General features: G+C 41.5%; 1 protein-coding gene across 2 annotated transcripts in view; it reads left to right on the top strand.

Annotated features, from left to right (window-relative positions):
- The first annotated feature begins 11,769 nt into the window (after positions 1–11,769).
- LOC131363353 (C-terminal-binding protein 2) overlaps positions 11,770–17,594 on the top strand; it is a 126,461-nt gene continuing 120,636 nt past the window's right edge. Inside the window, exons 1-2 of one of the 2 annotated variants that reach the window (XM_058405788.1) lie at positions 11,773–11,948; positions 12,037–12,176. The gene's annotated coding sequence lies outside the window, so the exon portion shown is untranslated. Of the gene's footprint in view, positions 12,177–17,594 lie in introns of both variants that reach the window. The other variant, XM_058405792.1, reaches the window with a different exon arrangement.

Here is a 17,594-nt window from a genome sequence, read left to right as displayed (position 1 = left end):
ACAGTGACAAGCCAATACTACCTGAATAAAAGCATTAATCCAGTCATTGTGCCCCTGCATGAACAACACAGGCCTAATTTCATCTTCATGGATGACAATGCTCCAGCTCATCGAGGTCGCATCATTAGGGAACGGCTGCTGGAGGCTGGGGTACCTCAAATGGAGTGGCCTGCACTTTCTCCAGACCTGAATCCCATAGAAAACCTCTGGGATCAGCCGAGTCGCCGTGTAGAGGCTCGTAACCCTGCACCCCAGAACCTCAATGACCTGAGGGCCGCCTTCAAGAAGATTGGAATGCCATGCCTCAGCAGACAATAAGTCGACTCGTGAACAGCATGAGACGTCGTTGTCAAGCTGTAATTGATGGTCAATGGCACATGACGAATTATTGAGACATTGACATTTTTTGTTGTGGTATACCCACCACTGTTGTTGGCTTTTGTTTCAATAAATTGTTTGAGATGAGGAAATCACCATTGCATCCTTCTACTTAAATGCCCTACTTTCATGATATAATATCACTGTAGCGTTAACTTTTTACATTTTCCATAAATTTCACCCAAAAGCCAAATATCCTTAACTTTTTGTGAGTAGTGTATACATTTATGTACTTCAGTTCCGCAATGTGCAAATGTTGGTTTTAGTGTTTTCTAACACATGTGTGAAGGAAACATTACAAGTCCAATCAGTTGAGTCCTATGTGGAGTTCTGGTTGAGTGACCATATAGCCTGCGGGAAGAAGCTTCTACTCAGTCTCTCTGTGTTGGCCTTCAGGGAGTGGAAGCACTTTCCTGACCTCAACAGAGAGAACAGACCATTGTTAGGGTTGCTGAGGTCCTTCACGATCTTCCTGGTCTCGGTCCAGCACTCCTCCAGGTAGGCCGTCTCATTATTGTCGGAGATAAATATGACCACAACGGTGTCGTCAGCAAACTTGATGATGGTGGTGGAGTTGGTAGTGGCCATGCAGTCATACGTGTGCAATGAGTACAGCAGCGGGCTTAGAACACAACCCTGCGGCACTCCAGTGCTGAGGGTGAGGGAGGCTGAGACATGTCTGCCCATCCTGACTGAATGTGGTCTGCCAGTTAGGAAATTAGAGATCCACTGAGACAGAGATGGGCTGAGTCCCAGGTGCTCCAGCTTGGTGGTGAGTGTGGAGGGAATTATAGTGTTAAACGCTGAACTGTAGTCGAGAAACAGCATTCTAACATAATTCCCCTTTCTAGTATCCACGTGAGTGAGTGATGTATGAAGGAGAGAGATGTATGAAGGTGAGAAATCTGTTGAGCAGTTCGGGCGGTAAGCGAACTGTAATGGATCCATTGTGTCAGGTAGTGACCAGCCGCTCAAAGCACTTCATCACTACTGAGGTCAGGGCTACAGGGCGTTAGTCAATGAGGGATGCAGGATGGGGTCTTTTTGGGACAGGAACAATGATGGACTCTTTAAAGCATGTGGGGATTACCGACTGGGTTAAGGAGAGGTTGAATATTTCTGTGAACATGGGTGCTAGCTGGTCAGCACAGGCTCTGAGGACTCGACCTGAGATCTCATCTGGTCCTGCTGCTTTCCTGGTGTTCACTCTCCTGAGGGCTCTCCTCATGTCATACTCAGAGATGATGAACGCGTTTCCAGTGTTGGCATTCTCTTCCTGTCTGCAGCCATTTGCATTAGCTTTAGCATTAGCATTGTTAGCTGCAGCCTCAAAGCGAGCGTAGAAGGTGTTCAGCTTGTCTGCCACAGACACGTCCGCATTCGTCATACCAGGTGTTGGTGCTTTATAGTCTGTTACGGTCCTTAATCCCTGCCACAGGCTCCTAGAGTCACTCTGTTGGAGCTGTGACTCGTTCCCTCCCGTAGCGCTGCTTCGCCTCTTTCACTGCTTTCTGAACGTTGTATGACGCGGCCTTGTATGAGTCCACGTCACCCGGCGCAAATCCTGCGTTATAGGCAGTGGCGCGAGATCTCAGAGCATCGCGGATGGTTTTATCCACCCACTGCTTCTGATTGGGAAACATTCTGATGGTCATTTTTTGCACAGTATCATCTGCTAGTTTTCAGATGAATCCCATAACCACTTCCATAAACACATTGATGTCATCAGAGCTGCGCCGGAACACGTCCCAGTCTGTGTCATCGAGTGCGTCCTGTAGAGCGGCCACTGATTGGTCCGTCCAGCGCGTGACCTCGCTCTGAGGTCTTGAACTTCCTGCTTGAGTCTTTGTTTATATTTTGGCATGAGAAACATGGCGGCGTGGTTGGATTTCCCAAACAGGGGGCGAGATTGTGCCTTGTAGCCATCTTTGATTGTTGTGTAACAATGGTCCAGTGCCCTTTCACCCCTGGTGGGGCAGGTGATGTGCTGATAAAAGTTTGGCGCTGCGCATTTGAGGTTGGCGCTATTAAAGTCCCCCACCACAGCGTCCCGGTCTTGTGTCTGGTGCCTAGTGAGAGCTTCATGCAGCTCGCATAAGGCAGTGTTCGTGTCTGCCTGTATAAACGGTGCTGATTATGACCGATGTAAACTCCCGAGAAAGATAAAAAGGACGACATTTGATGGTCAATAGTTCCAGGTTGGGTGTGCAGGAGCGTGTGAGAGGAACAATGCTCGTGCTGTTGCACCAGCTACTGTTCACCTTTAAACACATGCCACCTCCCCGTGACTTCCCCGATTCCAGTGTTCTGTCCATGCGGTGAACCGAGAAGAACTCGGCCGGCTGGATGGTGTGGTCTGGCACTGCTAGGTTCAACAATGTCTCGGTGAAGCAGAGGAGATTGTAGTCCCGAATGTCTCTCTGGAACTTTACCTTGGCCCTGAGGTCGTCAAGCTTGATTTCCAGCGACTGGACGTTGGTGAGCAGGATGCTAGGCAGAGGTGTGCAGTGTGCACGGGCTCTCAGCCTGTTCCTGACGCCGGCTCGTTTCCCCCGGGGCCACCGCTTTGGGTCGCATCCTTTGTTCTCACTCAGGATCTCACTCGGCCAACTTGGATCGGGGGTTAAAAACATCGAATTGTGACTATGTTATATACCAATAGAAATAAGAGTATCTCTATCATACATAATGTACTCCATCGTGAAGAATTTACCGGTTTGAATTTACTGGAAGTTAACTTAAAAAACAAAAACAAAGAAAAAGAGGTCAGAGCAGTCGTGCAGCAGCCGACCTCACCAGCACCATAATTTATTAATATATTTGTTTATTATTATTATTATTATTATTATTAAAGCATGTTTTCATCTTGAGACACCTCGTTTATCCTCAAACGACTGACACAGTAACGTACACACATACACACACTGCGCTTAAAAATGAATGAACATCACAGCTTCCTCCCAGCCTAATGACAGCGGGGTTCATTTGCATATTAATGAGGTTTTGGGTGAGGGGGCGGGGTCAGTGTGAGCTGAGTGCAGTTAGTTTTGGCCCCCTGACAGCAAAGAGTAAACGAGGCTTAATGACCCAACATGATGACTGTCACAGGACCCGAGAGAGAGAGAGAGAGAGAGAGAGAGAGAGACATAGAGTGAGAGAGAGAGAGGAAGAGAGAGAGAGAGACATAGAGCGAGAGAGAGAGAGAGGAAGAGAGAGACAGAGAGACATGGAGCAAGAGAGAGAGAGAGACATAGAGTGAGAGACATGGAGCGAGAGAGAGAGAGAGAGAGAGAGACAGAGTGAGAGAGAGAGAGAGGAAGAGAGAGAGAGAGAGACATAGAGTGAGAGACATGGAGCGAGAGAGAGGGAGGGAGAGAGAAAGACATAGAGTGAGAGACATAGAGCGAGAGAGAGAGGGAGAGAGAGTTCTGTAAAGAGAAAACATTTTGTTTCTCTTCCTATTTGTCATTTCTCTGTTTGTCTCTATCACTCTCTCTCCCACTTTTCTTCTCACTACTTCTCTTTCTTTCATTCTTTTGTTCTATCTATCTATCTATCTATCTATCTATCTATCTATCTATCTATCTATCTATCTATCTATCTATCTGCCCTGCTGTCTCACTCTTTGTAAAAATTTTCTGTTTCTTCGTTTTCTCTATGCTCTTACTTGTCCCGCAGTCTCACTCCATCTTTAACATTTTCTCCTTCATCTCTCTCTCTCTCTCTCTCTCTCTCTCTCTCTCTCTCTAAGGATGTGTGTCTCTGAGGAGTCGGTAGTCAGCAAACCCAGAGGATAAATCCACAATTAGCAGCAGTGGTGTGCTTCACTCTCAACTAATCACTCACCATGCATCATTCATTCACACACACACTCTCTCTCTCTCTCTCTCTCTCTCTCTCACACACACACACACACACACACACTCTCTCTCTCTCTCACACACACACACACACACTCTCTCTCTCTCACACACACACACACACTCTCTCTCTCTCTCTCTCACACACACACACACACTCTCTCTCTCTCTCACACACACACTCTCTCTCTCTCACACACACACTCTCTCTCTCTCTCTCTCTCACACACACACTCTCTCTCTCTCTCTCACACACACACACACACACACACTCTCTCTCTCTCTCTCTCTCTCTCTCTCACACACACACACACACACACACACTCTCTCTCTCTCTCTCTGTCACACACACACACACTCTCTCTCTCTCTCTCTCTCTCTCACACACACACACACACACACACACACAAATATGTTAACATTTTGAACCTCAACAGCCTCATACAGTAACCAGTGTGTGAACTAACACACACACACACACTTCAGTTTTATTTGTGTAGCACTTTTAACAACGGACATTGTCTATACAGAAATATAAAAATTCTAAATTTCTAAATCACACACACACACAAATATGTTAACATTTTGAACTTCAACAGCCTTATACAGTGACCACTGTGTAAACTTAACACACACACACTTCAGTTTAATTTGTGTCTTTAGAAGAATAGAAAAATTCAGCATTTAAATTCTAAATGTATAAATTTATTCAAACACACACACACACACACACACACTTAAACCACGCCTACTCTTCAGTGATGTCACACACCCTGATATCCTATTTACTCATCGACTTCACTACTTAATGCATTTTATAGCCGGAAATGAACTGATTTTTTCCCCTCTTTTTCCCACTCCATCATGATTTCATCCTTTGCTACACAACGTGATAGATCTCATTAAAAACACAAAGAAGTTGTGTACTAATCCCAGCCTGAGTGTGATGGTCTCTCATCCTCAGCACCACTCACACGTAATGTGACACATATGAAATGAATCGGTCAGTCAAGAAGGTCATCGCTCTCCTCACATCGCTTCATCATGTCGGAGGAATGAGGGAGGGAAAGACCTCTCCGGAGTGATGTGTGTGTGTGTGTGTGTGTGTGTGTGTTTTTAAACCACTTCTTCCAGGCTGCTGTGCATGTCATTAGTCTGCGAAATTACAAACATCATTAGCAGAATTGATTCGAGTCGGCCTCCTGGGGGAAACCGCTCGCCTCCCAGAGTCCGTCCCCCTGCCAGACGCTGACGAAGGCACGAGAGAGAGAGAGAGAGAGAGAGAGAGAGAGAGAATTAAAGAGAAAAAAATTAAATAAGCAAGAATGAATAACGAATAAGGTAAAGGAAGCGAGTGTGTGAGAGAGAGAGAAGAGGAATAAGTGATAGAGGATAGTGATCTATCTCTATCTTTCTCCCTCCCTCTCTCTCTTTCTGTCTCTCTCTCTCCTCCTCTCAGAGATAAGTATCTATCTATCTATCTATCTATCTATCTATCTATCTATCTATCTATCTATCTATCTATCTATCTATCTATCTATCTATCCCTGTGTCTCGTTCTCCATTTGTCCCTCTCTATCTCTTTCTTCTTTCTGCCTATCCCTGCATCTCTCTCTCTCTCTCTCACTGTCTAACCCTCTCTGTGTTTCTCTTTCCCTCTCTTTTCTAACTCTGTTGTTCTTTCACTAGGTTATCTCTCTCTCTCCCTCTCTCTCTTTAATAACCTGTGATTTGATTGACAGGTGTTGATCTCAGGGGATGTGTGAACACACACACACACACTTGGTGTTAAACTCCCCCAAGACACGTCGCTCCATCCATCTGTGAATCTGTGACGATCGTGCTAGAGGTCAAAGGTCAACATGAAAACAGAGGCTACGTCTCTGAACTTACTAGCGACACGGTAATGAATTCCACATCCGTCCTTCTGAAGCTGACCGGACAACAGAACAACCTCACTGAGAGGAGGAGCAAGTGTAGAGACGCACGAGAGCGGAGAGAGGGAGATGAAAGTGGATGAAAGAAAGAAAGAAAGAAAGAAAGATAGATTAGCTTTCACATGCTAGGTTCATTTGTTTTATTCTAATTTTGTTCGATTATTTTATTGCTTGTTTATAAAAGACGCTGCTGTTTTGCTAAAGCAGCCTTAAGTTTAAACTTTTACAAAAGTGTTACCTACGTTTAGCCCCACCCACTTTAGCTTGAGAGAGAGAAGGAGAGAGAGAAAGAGAGAAAGAAAGCATGATGTAAAAGAAAGAAAGAAAGACAGATTTCATTCACTAGGTTAGCTTTCACCAGAGTTAGCTTTCTCTTGCTAGGTTACTTTCTTTGCTAGTTATCTGTTTAAACGTGTTTTGCTAATCCGTGTGGGATGAGTGACATCAGCCTGGTGATCAGACGATGTGAATGAGGCAGCGGGACACGCAGGGTTAGCTAAACATCATCTACAGAACTGACTAGCGTAATAGCTAACTTCACCATGGCTCTTAAATATCTTTTGTGTGGAAGAAGAAGAAGAGAGAGAGAGAGAGAGAGAGAGAGAGAGAGGATGGCTTATAACATGGGATCAATGTGCAGATCAATAACAGCACAGGAGCTCTAGAATAGGATGAGGGTTTATACACACACACACACACACACACACACATATATATATATATACACCCTCACACATACATGCACTCTCTCTCTCTCTCTCTCTCTCTTTCTCTCTCTCTCTCTCTCACACACACACACTGTAAGCGCTCTTTTTATGGACTTTATGCTCGACTGGACTGAACTCTGCATAAACAGGAAAAAATCCCAGACAGGCAAAAACAAACAGCGAGCTGTTGTTGTGTTCCACACGGAGGGTTTGATAAGGTTCGCTGACAGACTCTGTGTGTGTGTGTGTGTGTGTGTGTGTGTGTGAGAGACCCAGAGGAATGTAAATATGGATTAATGTGTGATGTCTGTCTTCATTAAATTTTCAGAATGACAGAAGACTCTGGTGAATTATTCATTAAAGTTGTATATGAGACCATGTTGTTTATCGTCCCGCCGTCGCTCGCCATCTCGCTTGGAACTGATGACTTACACGCCGTTAGTGCGTCTGCCGTGTTAGCGTGACGCCTCGCAGGCGCCGGGATGCTAATCCTGTCACACTGCTGCACAGTAACCAGAAGAGGAGATGATGGAAAATGAGCACATCACATACATTACTGAAGAACCTTCACCTTCTTCAGATGTTTCTGTGGAACTTTGGAGAATCAATCAAATCTATACAAAGCCTAAAAAAACAACTTTTGTTCATTATTATCATTTAAACCCGAGCGCTGGACTCTGATTGGTCAGAAGGTAATGATGAATCCGCTGCACATGGCATCAGGTTTAGAGTAACATCAGGATTTAATGCGCTCGTACTGATACGTTAGCGTTTCCATAGCAACAGCTCATTCCGAGGGATGTTTATTTAACATGTGTGGAAGGAGTTTCCAGTGTCAAAGCGCTCAAATCACCAAAACTGATCAGGATTTTATTTATTACATTAAAACAAAACAGAAATTATTTTTTATCCATTAATCGTTACATTTAATGTTTGCTTGTTCGTAACCAAACACGGAATTTCCGCTCGTTCTCACTTACCTTATATTTTCTGCAGAAACACACACACACTCTAACACACACACACATATACACTCACACACACTCACACACTCTCACTCACACAAATACACACACACACACTCTGTCACTCACTTACACACACACAAAATCAATCACACACACACAGTCACATATACACACAAATACACACACACACACACTAACACACACATATACACTCACACACACACACACACACTCTAACACACACACACACACACACAAATACACACACACACAAATACACACACACACTCACACTGTCACTCACTTACACACACAATCGTTCACACACACGGTCACATATACACACACACACACACACTAACACACACACACACACACTCACTCACACACAAATACAGACACACACACATATACACTCACACACTCACAAATACACACACACAAACTCTCAGTCACTCACTTACACACACACAAAATCAATCACACACAGTCACATATACACACAAATACACACACACACACACACACTCTAACACACACACAAATAATCACACACACTCACACTCTGTCACTCACTTACACACACACACAATCATTCACACACATGGTCACATATACACACACACACACTCTAACACACACACACTCACTCACACACAAATACAGACACACACACTCTAACACACACACAAACACAGTCACATATATACACACACAAATACACACACACACACTCTCAGTCACTCACTTACACACACACAAAATCAATCACACACACACATACACACCCACACAGTCATATATATATATATATATACACACACAGTCTCAGTCACTCACTTACACACACACACACACAGCTTTCCACTTCATGTTAGTGAGAAACTGCAAATTAGCATAAAGTTCAAAAACCCTAAAGTTCCAGCTTCACCTCTGACTGATACACAGCACTGACACTGGAGACTCCTTCCATCAGTTTCAAATAAACACCTCTATATTTCACAAAAAACAGCATGTTAATCATTACATCTGTTACTTTAGTCTGTCTGAATGAGCTGTTACTATAGAAACGATAACTTAACATAATATAAAATAATATAATATAATATATAATATAATATAATATAATATAATATAATATAATATAATATAATATAATATAATATAATATAATATAATATAATATAATATAATAAAAATAAATAACAATATAATATAACATAAAATAAAAATAAATAATAAAATAGAATAGAATAGAATAGAATAGAATAGAATAGAATAGAAAAGAATAGAATAACAGGCTTGTATATAATCCTGTGGTTTGCATCTGCTGTGCTTCATCTGTTCAGGAGATTTACACACCAGCTGGTTGGACACAACGCAAGATCTTCATTCAGTCCAACAGGTTCAGGACACGTAAACTGCAAAACATGTCTGTCATCCGTCACTGTGGAGTGTTTAGCGTTCAGCCTGACACGGCAAAGCAAACACGCGCTATATATAGCAACAAGAACTGTGGACAGTCTTCACGACTCTAACTAGGATTCACCTGAGAAAGGAAAGAGATATAGTTTACGCAGTTGCGTTATTAAGGAATTTCACCATTTTTATCACACAAATCCCTAATCTGTGATATTAAGAGATGAAATTTTTCAAAATTAACACAGATTTTTTGCAGATTTGTTCCGAGCCGTGTCGTGTGACATCAACATAACACGTGTTTCAACCAATTTAACGTTTTCCCAGAAAAAACTTCGCAAGTTGCATCACAATTTTTCAAAGAGCAGCAACTAAATCAAGCATTTTTGGACATAATAAAAAAATTCGAAATTCTGGAGGGACTGGTGTGTAAATGTAGCTATAAGAAGGCTAATATACGGTGGCCGAGAAGAGCAAAACAAAATAACAAACACAGAAACACAAGGACGAATCAGACAAACCAGAAAAGTTTATAGTTAGTCAATGGAATACTTCCTTCTGATTGGACGAGACATCTGTCACTCAGGATCTACAGGAAGTAGGAAATTGTGTATTTAACTTTATTTCCTGTACATGTGTGGAGTTCTGCCTTCACTTTAAACTATTTTTGAAAGAAAATAACAAACATATATATTTATATTTATAAGAAAATGGAGTTCATTCAGCTCTACTGTGAGGAAGGACGTTCATATGGTCAGTGTGATGTTGGATATACTGATAGTGTATCATGGAGTAAAGATTAGTTTGTGATCTCTAAAAACACACCAGGAATGTTCTGGAAGACCAAACTATTCCAGATTAAAGGATGTAATATAAGAGCAGAGCTGTGTTCATACACACACCAATCCACTTTCTACTGCTGCAGATACTGCTGGACTTCCTGTAGATCCTGAGTGACCCATGTCTCGTCCAATCAGAGAGAAGAATTCCGTTCACACACTATACCTACCTTTTCCACTTTATCTGAATTCTCCTTGTGTTTTTGGATTTGTTATTGTGTTTTGCTCTTCTCGGCCACTGTACTAATACCTAAAACTAATATCTCATCGATATCGATCGACCAAATTGTATCATTTGCTATGAGTTACTGCAATTTTAAATACAGATTAAATGACCACGTTTGTCTGATTCTCATGACACACACCCAATCTGAATGAGAATTCTGAGAAATCTGGTCAGTTCAGTTTAAAAGTATTAACTAAAAAAATATGAAATATGGAAAGAAAGAATGAAAGAAAGCACTAACCACTTCCTGTGACCTTCCTTTTTTTCCAGCATGGCGTCAGGGGGAGGTGTCACTCAGAGGCAGAGAATCACTCAGACTCTTCACTCTGAATTAAAAAAATCGCATTTTCTCTGTATGACATTCGCACTGTTCTTGTAGTAAAGTATACTGTCGAAGTATGCTATGTGAAACTCACAGGAAATGAGGTTTTTTTAACCTCACTTCCTGTAATGCAGATGTTTCTTAATTGCAATATACTTGAGTCAAAATCACTTCCACTTCTCCCTCTGAAAAGCTGTCTGTTTTTGCCTTTTACTTGTCATTTCAGCTCTGTTAGCGTTACCTTTTACGGAGTTTTATGGGCGTTGCCATATGTAAATCAGCTATTCCATGCACACACTGCTGCTAATTTAAAGGATTGATTTGGAATTGATCGACATACTGTACACACGTGAGAACGATGAGTATCGATGTTTACAAAACTCTTCGGCTCATGCTAACATTTACACACCACTTTATTAGATCCAAAAGATACGAAACCAACCAACGGTTTTAAAAAAATTCTAGTTAAAATAAAATAGGAAAAATAATGTGTTCATTACGAAGCCTGAAAGAAGACATCTGACGATGTTCGGCTAAACTTTTTTGCATACTTATGAGAATGTGCCATACGTTTAAAAATATAACAAACAAACACTCATTATGTTTCTCCCTAAAACTTCCCTTAATGATGGGCTTGTACGGACCTTTGGCTGGTCACTAGAAGGATTTTGTTTTTAAACAAGAAAATGTAGAAGAAGTGAAAATGTTTCCTTTCGGTTATGCTTGAGGTTGTGCTTAGGATAAGATTTAGCATTAATTATTATGTTAACGGAAGGTCCTCATAAGGATAGTTATACAAGTGTGTGTGTGTGTGTGTGTGTGTGTGTGTGTGTGTGTGTGTGTGTGACAGAGAGAGAGAGAGAGAGAGAGAGCACAAGTGAGTGAGTGTGTGTGTGTGTGAGAGAGAGAGAGAGAGAGAGAGAGAGAGAGAGAGCACAAGTGAGTGAGTGTGTGTGTGTGTGTGCTGGGGGGAGGAGGAAGAGTGGGCGGGGCTTCTCCTTCTTTTTGCGCTTTGTGCCATTGGTTTTGCAAAAGCCAAAATCCCGCCTTAGTTAAAAAAAGAAGAAGAAGAAGAGTGGGAGAGGTGGAGGGAAGAAAAAGGAGGAGAGTGTGGGAGAGAGAGAGAGAGAGAGAGAGAGAGAAATAGAAAAAAAAACAACCAACATTTCCCTCCTACTCTGAACCTCTCACCAGCAGCATCCCGGTTCGTCCCGTTCATTCCGACCCGGTTCGGTTCGGTTCGGTTCAGTTCGGCGGCGTCCTTTGGGATTGTTTCTATTATTCGGATTTTGGTGATTAAGTTTATCTCGCATTTTTTTTGTTGTTTTCTCTCTCTCCCTTTTTTTTTCTTCTTTAATTTGGAGCAACTGTTTGTAACAGAAGAGACTCATCGGAAGGAAAGGCAGAAACGCTGCGGCTCGGATGATGATGATGATGATGTCTCCGGGAGCCTGAGGAGGACGAAAATAAAAATAAACTCAAAAATCTCAACAACTTGCAAGAAAACGCGTCACATTAAGGTAGGATTTAATTCGGCATTACGCGAATATTCGGTGTGAAACTTCTCCAGGGTCATACATGGCGTTATTCTGTCCGCGGTTTTTGTCCGAGATGTGGCTGAACATTTCTCTCTCTCTCTCCCTCTCTCTCTCTCTCTCTCTCTGGCCTCTGTTTTCGCCTCGGTTGCGTAAAAAAGAAAGGATGAAGGAGTAACAACACAAGTATTTTGTTTTGCTTGCTGGTCTGGAGCGCGTTTATAACACCAACGACATGAGTATCCAAAAGACACGATTCAGTCAATCGGTCCTCGTAAATAACCTCTCTCTGACGTGTGTGTGTGTGCGCGAGCGAGCGTGTACGTATATGCGCGCGTGTGTGTGCGCGCGTGCGGAGTGTTTTAAAGCTTGCTACATGATCATGAATGAGATGTGTTTCTCTTCACACTGGTTGGAGGATGGAGTTTACTAACCGAGGTGATGAAGCGATTATTCGAACCATCGCATCAGTCGATCATTACGAGAGATTTTCAGTAGATTTCAGTTTGTTTTCGGAAAGAAAACCTGAATTTTATGTTGCTCTAAAAAGTTCCACGTTTCATTTGTTTGTTTGTTTTTCTCTTTAAGTTTTTGCACACATATGCTACAATCAAATTCAATTCTTCTTCATAGTTTTATTTACATCTCGCAAAAATTGTTCTTGTTCATCGGTAATGTTTTAATTCTATTTAAGTTTATAAACCATAACACAAACATGAACTTTGTCAACTCTTACCATGTCGGATTCCAGACTCCATCATGAGCACGTTTCCAAAAGTGTTGTGATGTCAGCATGCATTAGGGGCGTGGCTTGTTTGATTGACAAGCCATCGAACAACTTGTTTTTCTGTCAGTCCAAGCAACTGATTTAATTATCCTTGGAAACAAGTTTGTGTGGCTGTGTGCTTTCAGATAAAAAAGGTACTTTTCCTTGTTGCTTTGATGTAAATTGTGGATATAATGTACTTTTAAAGAAGGTTTACGGAACTGTAATAACGTTTTGGAGTAAATATATACTGTGTTCACTTTGCTGAGGTAAAAGTTACACACTGAAGCAGCTACACCAGTGATGCTAAGTACCCTGAACTTCTGAGAACTTGTGTTGTGTTGTGGAGAGTGATGTGTAAGAGAACGGTGTGTACATTATTTCATTTCATTTATTTTAAAAATTCAAGTTATTTTTATATTATTATATTGTATTATTATAAGTTCTATTTGCTAATGCATGATATGACAAGAAATGTCTCGTTGTTGCTGTTGCTCATTGTAACTTTGCTAGCTTGGTACCAGAAATCGAACACGTGTTCAAAAACCTTTTTTAGTTCTGATAGAGTAGATAAGTTTAGCGTAGATATTTAAATCAGGAAGTGACCATATTAGCTTTAGATCTAATGTGATTGATAATAGCATTAAAGCTGAAATGGTTTTGTGGGTTTTTTTGGGGTGGTTTGTGAGGTTTTGATGGATTTGTATGTTGTAATCATGACATTAATGATGATCATCTCACCTGGATTCTGTAGATTTGTAGTTGCTGTAATCATAAAGACTAGCCTGTGCTCATATTTACACTCTGCGTTGTTTACAAATCTCTGTGTTGAATTCAGGTTCCATTTTGAGCTAAGGCTTGATCCTCATGTCTTGGTCATCAGAGATCTTAAATCTATTTCTAGATTTCTGTTCAGCTGCTTTGTGACAAACTGCTGCACAAATAAAATTCAATATAATTAATGAACCAGTTGGCTAATTCTAATTGGACATCTTTATGCTAATGTCAGAAATCACAACCAGCCAAACTCCAGGTTCAAGCAGTGTTAGCTAGCAAGACCAGAGGGCAAGAGGGATTTTCGAGGTTAACACATTTAAGAATACAACCAATTTCCGATAAAGTAAAATCGCGAATGCGGCAGCGGTGTTACCAGAAAGAAGTTGGAGCGGCGGTGCTGCACGCTATCATCTCTTTCTCCTTGTCTCTGAAAGAGGCGATTGTGGATTTGAATGGATGGAGAGAAGTGGGCTGAATGGAGCGCAACCTTGGGACCAGGAGCTTTTGTGTGGTTCGAGAGAGAAAAAGGAGGGAGGAAAGAGGAATGGAGAGAAAAAAGTGAGGAAGGGGGAGCGAGTAGACGAGAGATAGAGTAGAAGGGGGAAAAAAAGAGCGAGAGGGAGGGCAGGAATGTCAGAGAAACAAGGAGTGAGGGATAGATGGACGAAGGAAGGGTAGGATGAAGGAAAGCGAGGGAGGAATGGCGGGAGGGGGTTCTGGCACTACAGATGTGCTCTCCCTCGGACAACTGACTGCGTTTTCTCCTGCCATTGTCGAGCTTTAAGATGGTGGACGACTCGGTGCAACAAAAGGAGCCTTGTCAGAGGAATGCACCGAGAACCTTGGCCAGAATCGCTCGTCTCTCCCTCTCGCTTGGCTGGCTTTAAAAAGGGAACGTCCCATTTATTCCACGCTCACCAAATAGGTTCCTATCATTCATCCCTTTTTTTTAAAAACAAAACCAAACTATCTGTCAGGAAGCTCTGCTTGTAGAGGAAGGAGGAGGATCATTAGATCTAAGTGAGCGAGGTGAAGCCAAGCAGGGATAAATCAACGTGTCCTCTAAAAGATGCTAAACGTGACCCTGTTTCCCAAAAGCACCGGAGCGTGAAGATCATCCGAGCTAATTAGAGAGAGTTTTGAGAGTTGTTCTCGAGTGAACGACCTTCTCACATCGCGCTGCTGTGCTTTTGGGATTTTTCACGCTGCACAAAGTGTTTTTTTTTTTTTTTATTCCACTCCTTCACCACCTGCGTCTTCAGGCCTCCGGGGGCTTTTAGTGACCCTCTGCTGACCTTTGCACCATTTACCCTTCATGATCACCCGGATTCACCCTGCTCCAGTCTAAAAACACACGTGCTGCATGTACGGGACACGGAAAACCACAGAAAACATGAAAAACAGCTGGAAGTGTAGAGGAGATGTCCAGGAGGAGCGTACGGCGTCGGCACTTCAGCTCCCTGAATGGCTCTTATTTTGTTTTTATACAATCCTCAAGTGATGTTTTGATAAATAAGTGTCCTAAATTAGCTCTAGAGGGGAGCAGGAATCTAGACGGACGACGGAGGAACGCCTCGTGAAACGCGATGAGCAGAGGGAAGAAAATATTTTCTTCTCAAGACAAAATTAAAGAACCAATATCACAATATTCACTGAAACAGAAGTTTCAGTCAGAACAGCCAATGGCCTTTTACAATCGCCCCTCCCCCACAGCCACCCCCGTCCCTCCCCCACTCTGCTCTGCCCATTCGAAACAACCCTAACTTAGTGAACTTGCTAAACATGAGGGAAAAGTTTCTAAGGCAAAAGCATTTTTTTTTACCTGCGTAGGATCGTTTTCTAAAAACCCAAAACATCTTCCCGTGATACTCCAAGACATTTCCACGATCCTCAACGTGCAGAGCGATAAAGACGACCGCTAACAAGCTCCCGGAGAAACGCTCACACTGAGGGTGGAGTTTTAACGATGCTATAAATTCATGTTTACAGAATGTTTAAAGCTGAATAGGGAAAAATAATACACACCTCGCAATAAACAAATGATCCTACATCAAATCAGCTGTTGCTTTGGAATTGTTAGTTTTTAAAAATGTCAAAAAAGGAAAAGAAAATACCTCAATAAAGAAGTTTATCACAATATCGATATTGTATCACCGTATGTGTGTGTTGTCTTAAGTGTTAAGTTTAAATATTTATAGTACATGTAGAACCGAGATGAAAAGCTGAAGAAGAAAACGTTTAGAAAGCTGGAACTGTTAAATACCTGAGGTCTGCCAATTTCACTTCATTAACACATTAGGAAATTTGTGCTAATTTTTATGAGGGATAGAACTGTGTGTGTGTGTGTGTGTGTCATTAGTGCTGTTAGTGGTTGTATTGTTGACTTTATTGTTAAAGATGGCAGCAGATGGGAGTCATTTGAAGGTCACCTTCCTGTCAAGCAAACAGTTTCCTAAATAAAGGTAGAAGTGTGTCGTTCTGCGAGTGTGTGTGTGTGAGGGAGAGAGAGTGTGTACAGATCTGTCTGTAAAGGTCAAGTGTTAGCTCGTTGTTGGAAGTTTCACACTCGCGGTTAGCTTCTCTCAGTTTTCTCGTCAGTTTGTAGGTTGGGTGTTGATGAAGTCGTGAATGTTTTCAGTCCTTCAGGTTTCTGGAACTGCTCTCTGCTCTCACACCTTCAGACACTTCCCTGTGAAAACAAACACAAGAAGACTCTTCAGTATTTAGCAAAAAAACCCCAGCAGATGAGTATCAGCTGTTTTAGACTCGCCGATATGAACTGATCATGTGGAAGCCCCGCCCCCTTCCCCTCATTTCACATTACTAAATGAATTGATTTTTCTGCTTTTCATTGCTCTGATTTAGCTTTCTCGCTGGGGAATGAAGAAGTGGAGGTAATGAAGGTGAAATTAAATCTGTTTTTAACATTAAACATGTATTTACTAAAAGCAAAAGTCAGTTTTATAAACTATATTTATTTGTGAAGATGTTGAAACATTTTGGACTGAAATACCAAAAGAAAAAGGAGAAGCTGAGAAGACGATGTTTGACAGAAACTAAGATGAAACACTCTCATGTAAAATCCAGTGGTTTATAAACTGAGCTGTTTGTTTTTTAACTCGGATGAGTGACTACATCAGAATTCTAGACGGTTGAGTGGAAACATCGCGAGCGCTTTATTTCACTAAACAACTTTTATTCCTACCCAATTTTAAGTCCAATTTGTCACATTTAGGCTGGTCTTTAAATCTTTAAAGGAACTTTCAGAATCTGTTAGTCCATTTCTCCAAAAGAGTGAAGATCGCTGGAATAAAAAGAATCATCTGAAGGCGGAAAATGTCCTCGTGTGAACCTTTTACTTCACTGGTCAGAACTTCTTTTTTTAAAAGTGAGTTTAGAGATCAGAAAAATGATAGATAGATAGATAGATAGATAGATAGATAGATAGATAGATAGATAGATAGATAGATAGACAGACAGAGAGACAGACAGACACATTCATATATAGATAGACATAGATAGATAGATAGATAGATAGATAGATAGATAGATAGATAGACACATTCATATATAGATAGATAGATAGATAGATAGATAGATAGATAGACACATTCATAGATAGATAGACAGATATATAGACAGACAGACTGAGATATATATGTATATAGATAGGCAGACAGACAGACAGACAGACAGACAGATTCATATATAGATAGACATAGATAGATAGATAGATAGATAGATAGATAGATAGATAGATAGATAGATAGACACATTCATAGATAGATAGACAGATATATAGACAGACAGACCGAGATATATATGTATATAGATAGGCAGACAGACAGACAGACAGATAG

Source organism: Hemibagrus wyckioides, linkage group LG13, assembly GCF_019097595.1.
Source record: "Hemibagrus wyckioides isolate EC202008001 linkage group LG13, SWU_Hwy_1.0, whole genome shotgun sequence".
NCBI lineage: Eukaryota > Metazoa > Chordata > Actinopteri > Siluriformes > Bagridae > Hemibagrus > Hemibagrus wyckioides.
Note: the sequence above shows the minus strand (reverse complement) of the source record. Positions and strands in the feature narration are given on the sequence as shown.